The 13,142-nt window shown below is 37.1% G+C and overlaps 1 protein-coding gene across 1 annotated transcript in view; it reads right to left on the minus strand.

Moving 5' to 3' along the window:
• The window catches only part of LOC128862797 (1-acyl-sn-glycerol-3-phosphate acyltransferase alpha), a 45,877-nt gene extending 34,380 nt beyond the window's left edge, over positions 1-11,497 (minus strand). Inside the window, exon 1 of the mRNA XM_054101537.1 lies at positions 10,916-11,497. The gene's annotated coding sequence lies outside the window, so the exon portion shown is untranslated. The remainder of the gene's footprint in view (positions 1-10,915) is intronic.
• Positions 11,498-13,142: the final 1,645 nt, after the last annotated feature.

Genomic DNA, 13,142 nt, shown 5'->3' on the forward strand with positions numbered 1-13,142 from the left:
GTTGGCTTGCTGTAATCTTTCACGACCTCAAAATATGCAAAGCAGAGATATGCAATTTGTTTTGAATTAGCGTCATGATACACCCATACAAGAAATTGTCGTAGATTTACAGTGGCTGATCAATGATAAAACAGCAAATATTTTATCTCGCTATGAAACTCGAAGTCTCTTTGAAACCCACTTATATTTACTCAGGGAAAATAATATGGAGGTTGAATTAGTTTTAAAGGTGACACTCAGATGGCGCTATTTATCACTTTATCGCGTTGGCAATACTGAATATATATTCATGACAAAGCCTCATCCCTAGGCTTTGTTTATCAGTATCTGTCATTTCGCTGAAGTATAAACAACGCAGTGTTTTCGTGCTCCGAGTATGTCAACTTTCGTGCCGTCGAAACGCAATTTGCGGGAAGCTTTGCTTTTCTGCTTTTTCTGAAAAAAAATACAGCCCAAGTCCGTGAATTGCTGCAGGAGGCCTACCCAGACCATACTCCGTCGATTTCAACATGTGAGTACTGGTTTCGACGATTCAAAAGTGGTGATTTTCACACCGAAGACAAGGAGCGTCTTGGCCAGCCCAAAAAGTTCGAGGACGCGGAATTGGGGGAATTGGTAAACGAGGACTCGTGCCAAACCCAAGAAGAGCTTGCTGAATCATTGGGCGTTGATAAATCAACCGTTTGCAAGCGTCTAAAGGCGATGGGAATGATCCAAAAGCAAGGACATTGGGTCCCGTACGAGTTGAAGCTGCGCGACGTCGAACGGCGACTTTTTACGTGCGAATTGCTGATCGAGCGACAAAATCGGAAGGGTTTTTTGCATCGGGTGGTGACTGGCGACGAAAAATGGATCCACTACGATAACCCAAAACGCAAAAAATCATGGGGTTTGCCCGGCCACGCATCAACGTCGACGGCCAAGCAGAATATTCACGGCAAGAAAATCATGCTCTGCATTTGGTGGGATCAGGTCGGCGTCGTATATTTTGAGCTGCTCTAACCGGGCGAAACAATCACGGGGGATCGTTACCGACTGCAATTGATGCGTTTAAGCCGGGCATTGAAAGAAAAACGGCCGGAAACGGTAAAAAGGCACGGCAAGGTTATTTTGCAACATGACAACGCTCGGCCGCATGTTGCTCAACCTGTCAAAAAATACCTTGGAACGCTTGGCTGGGAAGTGTTACCCCACCCGCCGTATAGTCCAGACATAGCTCCCTCCGATTATCATTTGTTCCGGCATATGAGTCTCGATTTGGCGGACCAGCGGTTCTCCTCGTACGAGGCTACCAAAATATGCGTTGAGTCATGGATAGCCAAGCAGCGGCCAGAATTTTGGAGAAACGGCATACCTCGAATAAAATATTTTGTACCGTTTTTTCACAATAAAGCCCCAAATCTTCGAAAAAAACCTTTAAAACTAATTCAACCTCCCATAAAATTCAGGCTGCTGCTACATAGGGTGGGCCATGTAAAATTTGATTTTTGAATCGGCTATAAAAAAAAAACGAATCAATATTTTTTCAAACTTTTTTTTTATTTTGAAGATTGAACATTGTCATTTATGAATGAAAAATAATATCGTTCAAATGACTGCCACGACTGGCTTTACAGTAGGCCATTCGATCAACCCAATTTTTAAGCACATTTTCGATTGTTTGGACTCCAATTTCATGAATGGCGACTTCGATTTCGTGTTTTAAAGCATCAATCGTCTCTGGATGGTTCGCATAGCATTTGTCCTTAACGGGGAACACAAAAAATAGTCCAACGGGCTTAAATCACAGCTCCGAGGCGGCCAATTGATATCGGAATTTCGGCTGATTATTCGGTTTTCAAAAACGGTAGTGAAAAGTACGAGTGTAACTTTGGCAGTGTAACAAGTTGCACCGTCCTGTTGAAACCAAATGTCGTCCATGTCATCCTCTTCAATTTTTGGAAACAACTCGTTGAGCATATCACGGTAACGCTCGCCATTTACTGTAACCGCGGAAGAAGAAGAAGACTCACCACTTTGGAAATAGGTTTTCAATATTTCCCAATTTTGTTCAAGCGTACAGCGTCCCATTTCGTAAATGTCAAACCTTTAAGTAAATTATGAACACATTTGACATGTCATTTGTGTTACCATTCTCAAAAAAATAGGTGGTTCAAAAAGCAAACGCTATATGGCCCACCCTATATAAAACAGAATATAGTCTATAAAGGAATACAATTTTTTACGTCCTCTTAAACTCTGAAAAGCGAAAGAAGGACAAAGGCGTCAACCTCACGGCAGGAACCCGCTACTACAGCAATTGAATTCAGCACTCACCCAGCATGGAAATACAAAACATCTAAGAGATTGATATAATACATTACAAATTACAAAGCAATTAATAAATAGTGTATACATATATATATAAGCTATGCATATCCTATATTACACTACAGTACACATACATATGTATGTATATTAATAAAATACATTAAATTATAACGATCTAACCTCAACCTTATTCTTTTTCTTTTATTTGGCATCGGTCACATATTGTCGACAAACTTTATTGTACAAACACACGTATAAGTAATAATTTTGCCATATTTATATGCTATATGTATATGTAGGTATGTATGCATTTGGATATTTATAAGTCATAAGACTGTAACAAATAAATCAATAAATACATATTGATTTAGAACTTTGAATTTCTTATGGATATTTTTATGTTTTATTAACACAATTTTTAAGGCAGAAAACGCTATTTCACCCGTTACTTGTGTAGCTGGAATTGCGTGCACAATATGTGCGTGTTGGCTTAAGTATGGGAAGCGAAATTTATTCTCGCCCCACTATTGCAATATACCTTTGTACTATATGTATCTGCATCCATATCCAGACGCTGGAAAATATTTTTATTTATTTATTTATTTATTGTCTTTGAATGGATACATTCTTACAGACTATATTAAGCTAATGTACAATAGTTTAGTAGTATACTAAGAAAAGAACGATTTAAGATGATTGACTAAGATGCCATACGGCCATGTAAAATCAGCACCAGAAGAATTGAAAAACATATTTAAATCTGCACATGTCCTAGGAATCGGAGCATTCACCCCATAGTTGGTTCTCGAGAAGCCAATTTTAAAGGTTTCATACTGTCGGAGCCTCATACTGGGTATATTAAATTGAATTTTACTTAAAAGGGAAGGACAATCAATAGATCCAGAAATGATGCGAATAATAAATGAGCACGATAGAATAGATCGTCTGCTATCAAGTGGTTTTAAGTCAATTAATAAACATCGAGAGCGGTACGATGGAACAGGTTCAGAAAAGTTTAAAGATCGGAGCGCAAAACGAAGAAAGACTTTCTGAACTCTCTCAATCCGATTAGACAGACCTATTTGGTACGGTCTCCAAATAATAGCGGCATACTCTAATCTTGATCTAACAAAAGCACAATACAATGTTTTGAGAGTGTGTGGGTTGGTAAATGCAGAACAATTACGGCGAACGAATGCTAGCATCGCATATGATCGTCTTATGACGTGGTTAACATGGCTGGTGAAATTCAGCTTAGAGTCGAAAATAACGCCTAAGTCTTTAATTTCCTCAACGGATTGCAAAGGTAAGCCAGCAATATTATACGAAGTATGCAAAGTATTGTTTGATTTAGCATATTTTACGTGAAAGCATTTGCTAATATTTAGTGACAAACGGTTTAAATAGCACCAGTTCCGAACATTGTGTAAGTCGGTTTGCAACTTTTCAGAGTCCCTAACACTGTTAATCACCGCAAATATTTTAAGATCATCAGCATACAACAAGTGGTCTGCAAACGAAAAGCAAGAACCAATATCGTTAATAAAAAGTATAAAGAGGAGGGGTCCTAGAATACTTCCCTGTGGGACACCAGAGGATGCAATAAATGCACGGGATGTCGTATTATCAACGGCTACAACGCAGTACCTGTTGGACAAATATGATTTGATCCATGACAAAAACGTGGAGTGTATACCCAATGATGCAAGCTTCGACAAGAGTATCCGGTGCGATACTTTGTCAAACGCTTTAGAGAAGTCTGTGTAAATTGCATCAACTTGAGATCTGTTCTGGAAGGCTGAAATGCAGTAATCATTGAAAATAGACAAGTTAGTGACAGTGGAGCGACTTGCAACGAAACCATGCTGGTTGGTAGATATTAGGCCTTTGACAGCAAAATATAACTTTTCATTCACTGTTATCTCAAAAAGTTTTGAGACAGACGAAAGCTTCGAAATCGGTCTGTAGTTGCTAACATCGTTTTTATTTCCACTCTTAAATATAGGCGTAACGGAAGTAAATTTCCAGTCGTCAACAAAGATACCAGAGGACAACGATTTATTGAATATAATTGTGAGAGGCTCAGCAAGACACAAGCAATTCTTCAGCAAAATGCCCGAAAGGCCATCCGAGTCAGTTTTCGTTGTAGACTTAAGCTTCATAATACCCTTGACGACATCAGTAACAGATAGGCACAAAGTCCCAAAATTGAGAGGTGAAAAACTATTAGAGGGTAAACTAGAATCGGAGTCTAAGTCGGGTTCAAAATTAGAGCAGAAAAAGTCAGCAAATAAATTGGCAGATTCTATGGCAGAATTTGCATATTTACCATTATAAAAAACATTGTTTGGCACCATTGAGCAAGACTTTTTTGATTTGATGAATTGCCAAAAGGCCTTCGAATCCGAAATAATAGTGTTTTCGAAATTCAAGATGTAATTTCTATATAAGAACTTGTTCAAACAGTTAAACTCTTTTAAATGGCATTGAAATTTTGAGAAGTGCATTGGGTCTCCAGACCTTTTATACAGTTTAGAAAATTTGTTTTTTAGATTCTTTAGATGCCTAAGCCGTTTGGTATGCCAAGGTGACTTATATACTTTCTTACGATAAACAGGAATGTGCTTCAGACACAGCTCAGAAACCTTAGTCTTAAAAAAATGAAAACAAGAGGTAACATCATTGTCGTGGAAGGCATTATCCCAGTCAATACTTAATAAAATTTCGTTTAAAATTGAGAAGTCACATAAGTTGTAGTTGAATTTGATGTTAGGCTCATCGGATACCTCAGAAAACTCATAAAATTCCAACTCAAGAGAGAGAGGAACATGATGTTTATCAGTTAAAGATATGGGAGCAATGCCTTCCGACAACGTGTAGTTGATGTTATTTGAAATGAACACTAGATCTAGGATTCTATTAAGGCTGTTATAAAAACCATTAATTTGTGATAAATCAATGCTTAAAAAGCTATCAATGACATGAATTTCGGCTGAAGAATTTACATTAGAAGCCATAAAAGCAGCCGAGTTTCTAAGTGGGGACCAACTCAGACGACATAAATTAAAATCACCAAGGACACAAAGATGACTGTCACCAGCTATGCTTGATGCTAATGACACAACATTATCAGCATGTGCAAAATATAAACAATCCGGACTATTCGGCGGAATGTAGGATGCACACACATAAACTGATCCAGATGAGCCATAAACACGTACACAAAGCTGATCAATGAGTGTGTCAGAATTGGTAAGAGTAACCAATGATGCCCGAAATTTTCTCCGAACAGCAATGAGAACACCACCTCCTCTGGAACATCCAGATTTGACAGGGTCACGGTCTTTACGGAAAACATCGTACAAATTGAGATCAAAAATTTCACAATCGAAGAAATTTTCATTCAGCCAAGATTCAACGAATACAAAAATATCAAAATCTAAGAAAGAACTTTTCATATATACCGTGGAACATTTAGTCCGAAGTCCAGATATATTTTGAAAATACAATTTTAATAACTTATTACTAGCGATGGAGTTAGCTGCAGAAGTTGTTCTTCTAAAAGTGGCTAAATTTTCTTGTCTGTAGGCTCGTCCCTTTGAAAAAATTTAAAAGGACGGACCTTAACATCAGCAGGCCAAACCGACGGTTTGAGAATTTGATCATATAATGATGGAGGAACCCCTAGCTTAAAATTAATTTTTTTTAAACTATGGATATCAGTATCCTTTTTTACAAGTTTGAAACATAAGATAAGATTTCTATCAATGTTAGAATTTTTAGCAACATAGGTGATAATATTGTCCTCAGTAACAGATGGTTTAAAAGACGCTAGATGTAACCACTTATTCGTAGCTACTACATCTAACTCGGTAGTCGCATTAAGACCAAAAACGACCTTCCGAGATCTTTTACTATTTAAACGCCTACGCCCTTGGATAGTTGTCCACGTATTTTGATTATTTGTACTATCATGTAGTATTGGAACAGAGCTTAAATTAACTTCCTCAGTCGACATGTGAGAAGCAGCAGCATCAGCAAAGAGAATGGGCGCAGTCGACGTGTTGATGTTAGCAGCGGCAGCAGTAGCAAAGCTGATAGAAGCAGTGGGAGCAGAAGTCGGCGTTGTTATGCTAGGTGATGATCAAGGCGAATTTATTACAGGTGACAGCAAACACATATAAGTAAAACCCTACATGTATTTGTTGTTGCGTTTGGTGCAAGCATCATGTCAAAATCAGCAAGCAAATGTAAACATACGAATGTAAACATACCAATACATACAAACAAAGCATATCATTTTGACGTAAGCCATACCTACGGCGAAAAATTCAGCTGGGTGAATGCTGTCACCAAGGTGGATTTAATAAGGTGACAGCATTCACCCAGCTGAATTTTTCGCCGTAGGTATGGCTTACGTCAAAATAATATGCTTTGTTTGTATGTATTGGTATGTTTACATTCGTATGTTTACATTTGCTTGCTGATTTTGACATGATGCTAGCACCAAACGCAACAACAAATACATGTAGGGTTTTACTTATATGTGTTTGCTGTCACCTGTAATAAATTCGCCTTGGCTGTCACCTTATTAAATCCACCTTGGTGATGATCTTCTCAGAGGCTCTGCCGGTATTTTAGCCTCTCTTGACATAGCAGCAGCAGCTTGAGTATTCGAGCAGTTCGAAACAATAGAGGCAGCAGTAGCATTGCCCGAACTCAAGGTGGGAGAAGAATGAGGAAGATGGGAAGTGACGACAGATGAAAAAAGAGCGGCATCCGTTGTATGCGACGTTGACAGGCGAGTAGCTGCACTTAATTTTTTTGTGCGTAGGTTATCATTACTCGATTTGTCTAATGATGATTTGACCACGGTATGTAGGTCTTTGACCTCCGCAGAGAGAAGCGCAATCGCTTCATCTTTTTTGATGAGGCTTTGTTGTAAAGTGATAACAGCTTCATACATAGTATCCATTTTTTTCTGCAGGTTTAAGTTATCACCATGCAAGGTGGATAGCAAATTTAAAAAGCGGGAATTCTCAGCACGAAGGGAATCAATCGAGACACACATAGATTCCAAAGAAAAGTCCTGTTTTTTGCTGTCATGAGATGTAGTTGCAGTAGGCTTCACAATAGTAGGCGATTTTGTACTCGAAGAAGTTGGCTTAGCAGTGGTCACAAATTCTACTGGATACACATTCTCCACAGCAGCAGATGGGGGAGGTGAGCGGATTGAATTCCGACGAGCAGTAGTGCAGAGTTTACAGAAAAAATTTTTGTTTTCACTAAGCATGAACTCCAAGTCTGATGGGAGTATGTCAACACACACGGTGTGGAAGAAATTATTGCACTTCTTGTTACTCGTATCGAGAACGTAAGCAAATATTTCTCAAGCGTAACAGTTATAAGACAACGTAAAATAATCTTTGGTATATAACTCTTATTAACAACGTAAAAAATAGTGAATCTATTGACAGTTATTGCTTAAGCGTCTTCCGCTAAAGTGCATTCTCGTCTGTAAGGATCCAGCAAGTTGTATTTCTGTTTCATGTCATTTCATTGACAGAAAAGATCGTTGCATGTCTCCAAGGCCTTATGAAATGGTAAATTTACAAATTGCAAAAACAAAATGCATGTACATGTGGTTGTTGCTCTAGCGAAGTTACCTTCTATCACGATGGATGGTGAAAAAAATTCAGAAGGTGTGGCCAATATCAGACTCTCAGCGAGTTTGAATGAATCAGCTGATTGGCTGACGTAACCGGGATTATGCCAACGGTTTGTTTACGAAAACACTGAGATTGTGTTGGTGATATACAAATAAAAGCAACACAGCCTCCGCCTATGATACTTCATTGCCGCCTGAACAACGACTGGTTGGACGAGTGTGTGAAATGAGGGGGCAGAATTCTGCTGCTGAGTCTCCGAGGGTATGGCAACAGAAGTGACTCCAACAATTTTGCTTCGGATGGTCAAACGTTGTAATCTATCATCTATAGCAACAAAAAAGAGAACGACGTAGTAAAATAAAAATTCGCTGGTGAATAATAGTCAATCAAGAATGATAGAAACAAGATTGCGCGCTTCAGAGAGGGCGTGACGTCACATTGGTGTAGTTGCATGAGAAAGAGAGAGAGATATGAAATGCGAACAAGAATTCAAGAAGAAGGAGAAATTACACAAACAACACACGATTGAATTTCACACTTTCGACGTCGCACACGCACCGATTCTGAAAAAATAGCGGTACCACGATCGGCGCTACTTTATCGTCGCCCCCTTCCAGCAATGGGAGAATGGAAAAATTGTGTTATCATTTTAAGTATGGGAAATTTTCTTTACAATTAATAAAAAGTTACCTATCGAATAGGCTACAAGCTAATATAAGTGTGGTGATAACTACTAAAGCCTAAAACCATTCGCATCAGGTGTACCACAAGGCTCTAATTGCTTTAAATAATGCAGCGCGTTTCTTTATTCTCTGCATAAATTAATATACACAGAAAAGCCATTGCACTTGTATAAAAGCACTAAACTGTGCCAATGCATCCGAATATTGAATCTTGGATGCAGAGCGCATGTTCTTTGTTAGTGCCATAAAAATATGGAACTCTTTACCGACTAAAATAAAACTTATAAAACAAGCAAGGAGTTTTAAAACTGCAGTTTCTAATTACTTCTAACCTAGAATCTTAAACCACACCCCCTTCTCCCTCATACTTCTCTCTTTCTAACTCATTGTACCAGTTTTAGTTTATAAGTTTAAATTTTAAGTTCAATTTTTATGTATACCAACTTTGTTTTCTAAAATTACAAGAAGGTGTAATTCCATAAGACTTTGTCTTCAAAAAAATGACTTGAATTAAAAAAAACTTTGTTTTTTTCTGAAATAACGTCTCTTACATGTCAAATTCGTCAAGAACTAACTAGCGGTTTGCTGATGGCATCACGTTTGTATTATCTACAGCGCGTACATACTAACTACAGGTATGTCGCACGCATCAAGAAGATCATTCCATGAGAGCGCCTCTTTCCAAGAGTCCATGAGTCGTAAGGCTCAATACATTTTTCAAAAGTTGTTTAGCTGTACCACTCATGGTTTATGAGCTATGAAGCTCAAATAAACAAATATGTATGTACTATACATACGTAAACGAAGCTCAGGTGCACTCACTCAATCCTCGGTTCCCCAACACTCCCTAAGCTAATCAGTAATTAAGTAACTTTTTTGAGCGAAACTTATAACTTGTATGCACTTTTTTACACGACTTCTAATTTGTCGTGATTGGTTATAGAAAATAAAAGTACGTAAACTACAACAATACCTTATAAAATATTAATATGTATTTTACTTATTGTTATACTTTTCAAATAAAATAAGGAGTTAGAAACATAAGAAACTGAGTCAAATTGACATAGCAGTCCAATGAAATTGCACAATATTGTTAAACCATGGACAATTCATTGTGCAGCGGGTTTTAATTGAAATTATTATAGGGCCATTCAAAGGTGATACAGATCTTTGACAGAAGTTATTTGTTTTTTGTGTTTGGTGTGGTTTTTGGGTTGGTGGAGTCATCGGACCATACTTATGATAACAAATTTAGATGACATTGACTTGTGCAATATGCGGTTTCAACAAGGCATATTATCCCACGATACAAAGAAGTCAAATGGCCACCGAGATATTGTGATTTGATTTGGAGTGCTTTGTCTGGGGCTACGTGAAAAATATGGCCTATCCCTGCGTTGGCAGATGATTCGGGGTGGGCATTTAATAGATGTTGTGTTGCATACATAAATGCCATAGACTAAAATATATGAGGGCTTAAATAATTATACCCGACACATTTTGTTGTGTTTTATTTTTAAAGGAAAATCTACAGTCTCATTGAATAACCCTACACATTTAAATGACATTGACACAAGAAATTAACGTCAACATGGAGATAAAGTGGCACATTTCTCGGGACCGCTCCTCGGCACTCGGGGAATTTGACAGAACTAGCTGAGGAGCTGACGAAATTGTAGAGTTTTGTTTACATTTTTTTGGCTACAAAGACTTTTTTCTTATTATAAGCTTCCTTTTCTTTTTTTATATATTCTATAGTAATTTTACATTTTGGTTTACAAAAGCTTATTATTTTGAAACTCCCTTCGTTCTTCTCTCACGCACCTCATCAAAAATTACGTCAAAGTTACACCCATTTTTTCACTTCAATCCATGAAAGCTACATCGCTTTACTTATTTCGCTCATGAACCTAGTTAATGAGCGAAATATTCATATTCGTGGTTTAATCACTCGATTATAAATAATTATTTCCTGCATGTTATTTAATTGCACAATTACACCAATCAAAACACCGGGTAGTTCAACTGGTATGGCAAACTTCGGGTTTTATTTTATTTTGCATTTTGATATTTCAAATGTACTCACAAACGAGCAAACACCGACGAGTTGCCAACAATTCAATGAAAAGTTTAGCCTTAATGTATTAAAGATTTTGATAAAAGTATGTACATATACATATATGTTCGTATATACGCCACAGTATTTGCTTATATTAAATTAAACGGTATTATCTGAAATATTATAATACTTACAGCTTCGATTATGTGGAAAGAAGTTTAGAATTTTCTGCTATCGTTCACACCTGTATGCTAGTTTTCTTCCTTTCCTTATTTGAGTTTCTAGTCTACAAGTTTGTTATAAATTGTCCGTAGGCAACCAAAGGGTTTGTACCAGTTTGGGTGGCAACGAAGTTTAATTCATCATAAATTTCTTGTCGGATGTGTTGATATATTCTTTTTATATTTTATTCCCCTAATATTAATGAAATATGCGATAAAGCAAGCGCTCTTGTCCTTTGTTGAGGAATAACTATAAAATAATCACTAATCACACAAGAAGTATGGCACTGATAATGCCGAGGGTGGTTTTAATGAACATCCACCTTCTTTCATTTTAAGTTTACAATAGTAAAAAAAATTCAAGGGTAGTTTTGCTTCGTTGTGCTTTTGACGCTTCCTACTCTTTCTCTTAATTAACTAGTTTGATTCATAGAAATACATGTTAAGTACGAGTACATATTAAGGAACTGTAATATCACACGACTTCACTGAACTCTCGTTGCGTGTGTAATCACACACTGTACGTTGCGTTAGCGGTAGCCGAAATACTAAATAATAATAAGAACATCGTGGGCAGTGAAGCTGCATTCCAGGCCCGTTTCTCTACCAAAACTTGCGAACAAATTTCACCACACTACACTAAAACCAATTGGTTCTAATTTGATTGCTCCGCGGTTTTTAGCAAAATGAATACCACTTGCGAATTTTAGTACAACCGCGTAGATTCTCTGTTTTCCGTATCAGCTGACACAACCTACATTACCAGATGAGACGTATCTAAGTATACAGGTGGTATTTTTAAAACAGCTGATTTCTTCTTCCTCTAATCGCTTTAAATTAAAAATGTTAGTAAAATTCGAAAGAGTAAACAAAATTGAGCGAAAAACAGCGCCCGTAAATTGAGTTTCAACCGCTGGACAAGGCACACCGTGCCACATTCGGCGATTTTGACTGCGAGGGTATCAATTGTCATTCAGTTTTTGGAAAGTGAATAAAAAACTGCGGCTTGCTTTCACCCAACCACAACCTATCATCTCATTGGACAAGAAGTAGCACTGGAGACTCAATCGAGCAAACATTTATCAATATTCAGGTAACGAAGAACCGCACACTATATCAGTAACAATATTTAGATGGATAAATGCGGTCTGCAACATTACCAAGACGTTGTTAATAAACCACAAAATCCTCAAGCACGTATAAATATCACCAGACTCTAATTCCAGGAAGCAGTGAGAATTCAGTGATAATTCATGCAAATAATTACAATACTATTGAACTATTAATGTAGGTTGAAATAACGACAGCTTTTTGTCTTTTGTCTTTGCATTAATTTGTAATAAATATTTTAATTGCATTAATTTGTAATAATATTTTTATTATTTTAGTGAATCATATGATCACGACTGTATTGTTAACTATTTGAACTGATGTTGAATAAAACCACATAACTGCATAATATTAAAAACATAATGAAGAATTATAATTACAATATGCAGACATAAGTAAGTATGCTTTAGCTGTAATTGAATTGTCCCATCTCTGCCCATTACGTTTGAACTCTGCTTCCTTGACGAAAGTTTTGCGAAAGCAACAACAAAAGTCCTCTTCTATTCGCCACTTCTCTGTGCAAAAGCAACAACATATCGAGCAAGATTCGCCGCTAGCGAGTGTGGTTATACCTCATAAAACTGGTATAACTTACTATTTTACAAACACATGCAATTTTAGGCAGCTCTATTCCAGCGCAGCCAAGATTTGTTTATTTATACCAGTTGTTTCAACTGTTCTCCACTTGCTAACTCTTGGTGAAAAGAAGAGGCCTTATATTTCTTAAAACTAGTTTAATTCACTATGTATATTCAATGCAGTCAACTCTCTTATCTGACGTTAGGCAAGTTTCATTACCAATACTCATTATGTGCTTCGAAATAAATCTAATTTTTGGCAACTCTTTTCCAGTGCTGCCAATATATATTTATTTATGCCAGTTGCTTCATTTTGAAAATTAGACGACTTTTTTAAGGGAGTGGCCACCTGTTGAAAAGTAAAATAGAATAACAAATTTAAAGAACCAATAATTCAGTTATATATTGTGCTTTTTTCTCACTGCTAAAATTTACGTCATTAACGATAAGCTCGTTATATCGTTTTTGGCTTTAAGGGGACCAGGTGATCTAGAAATTTCGGAACATCGATT

This window comes from Anastrepha ludens, chromosome 5, assembly GCF_028408465.1.
Source record: "Anastrepha ludens isolate Willacy chromosome 5, idAnaLude1.1, whole genome shotgun sequence".
In the NCBI taxonomy this organism is placed as follows: domain Eukaryota; kingdom Metazoa; phylum Arthropoda; class Insecta; order Diptera; family Tephritidae; genus Anastrepha; species Anastrepha ludens.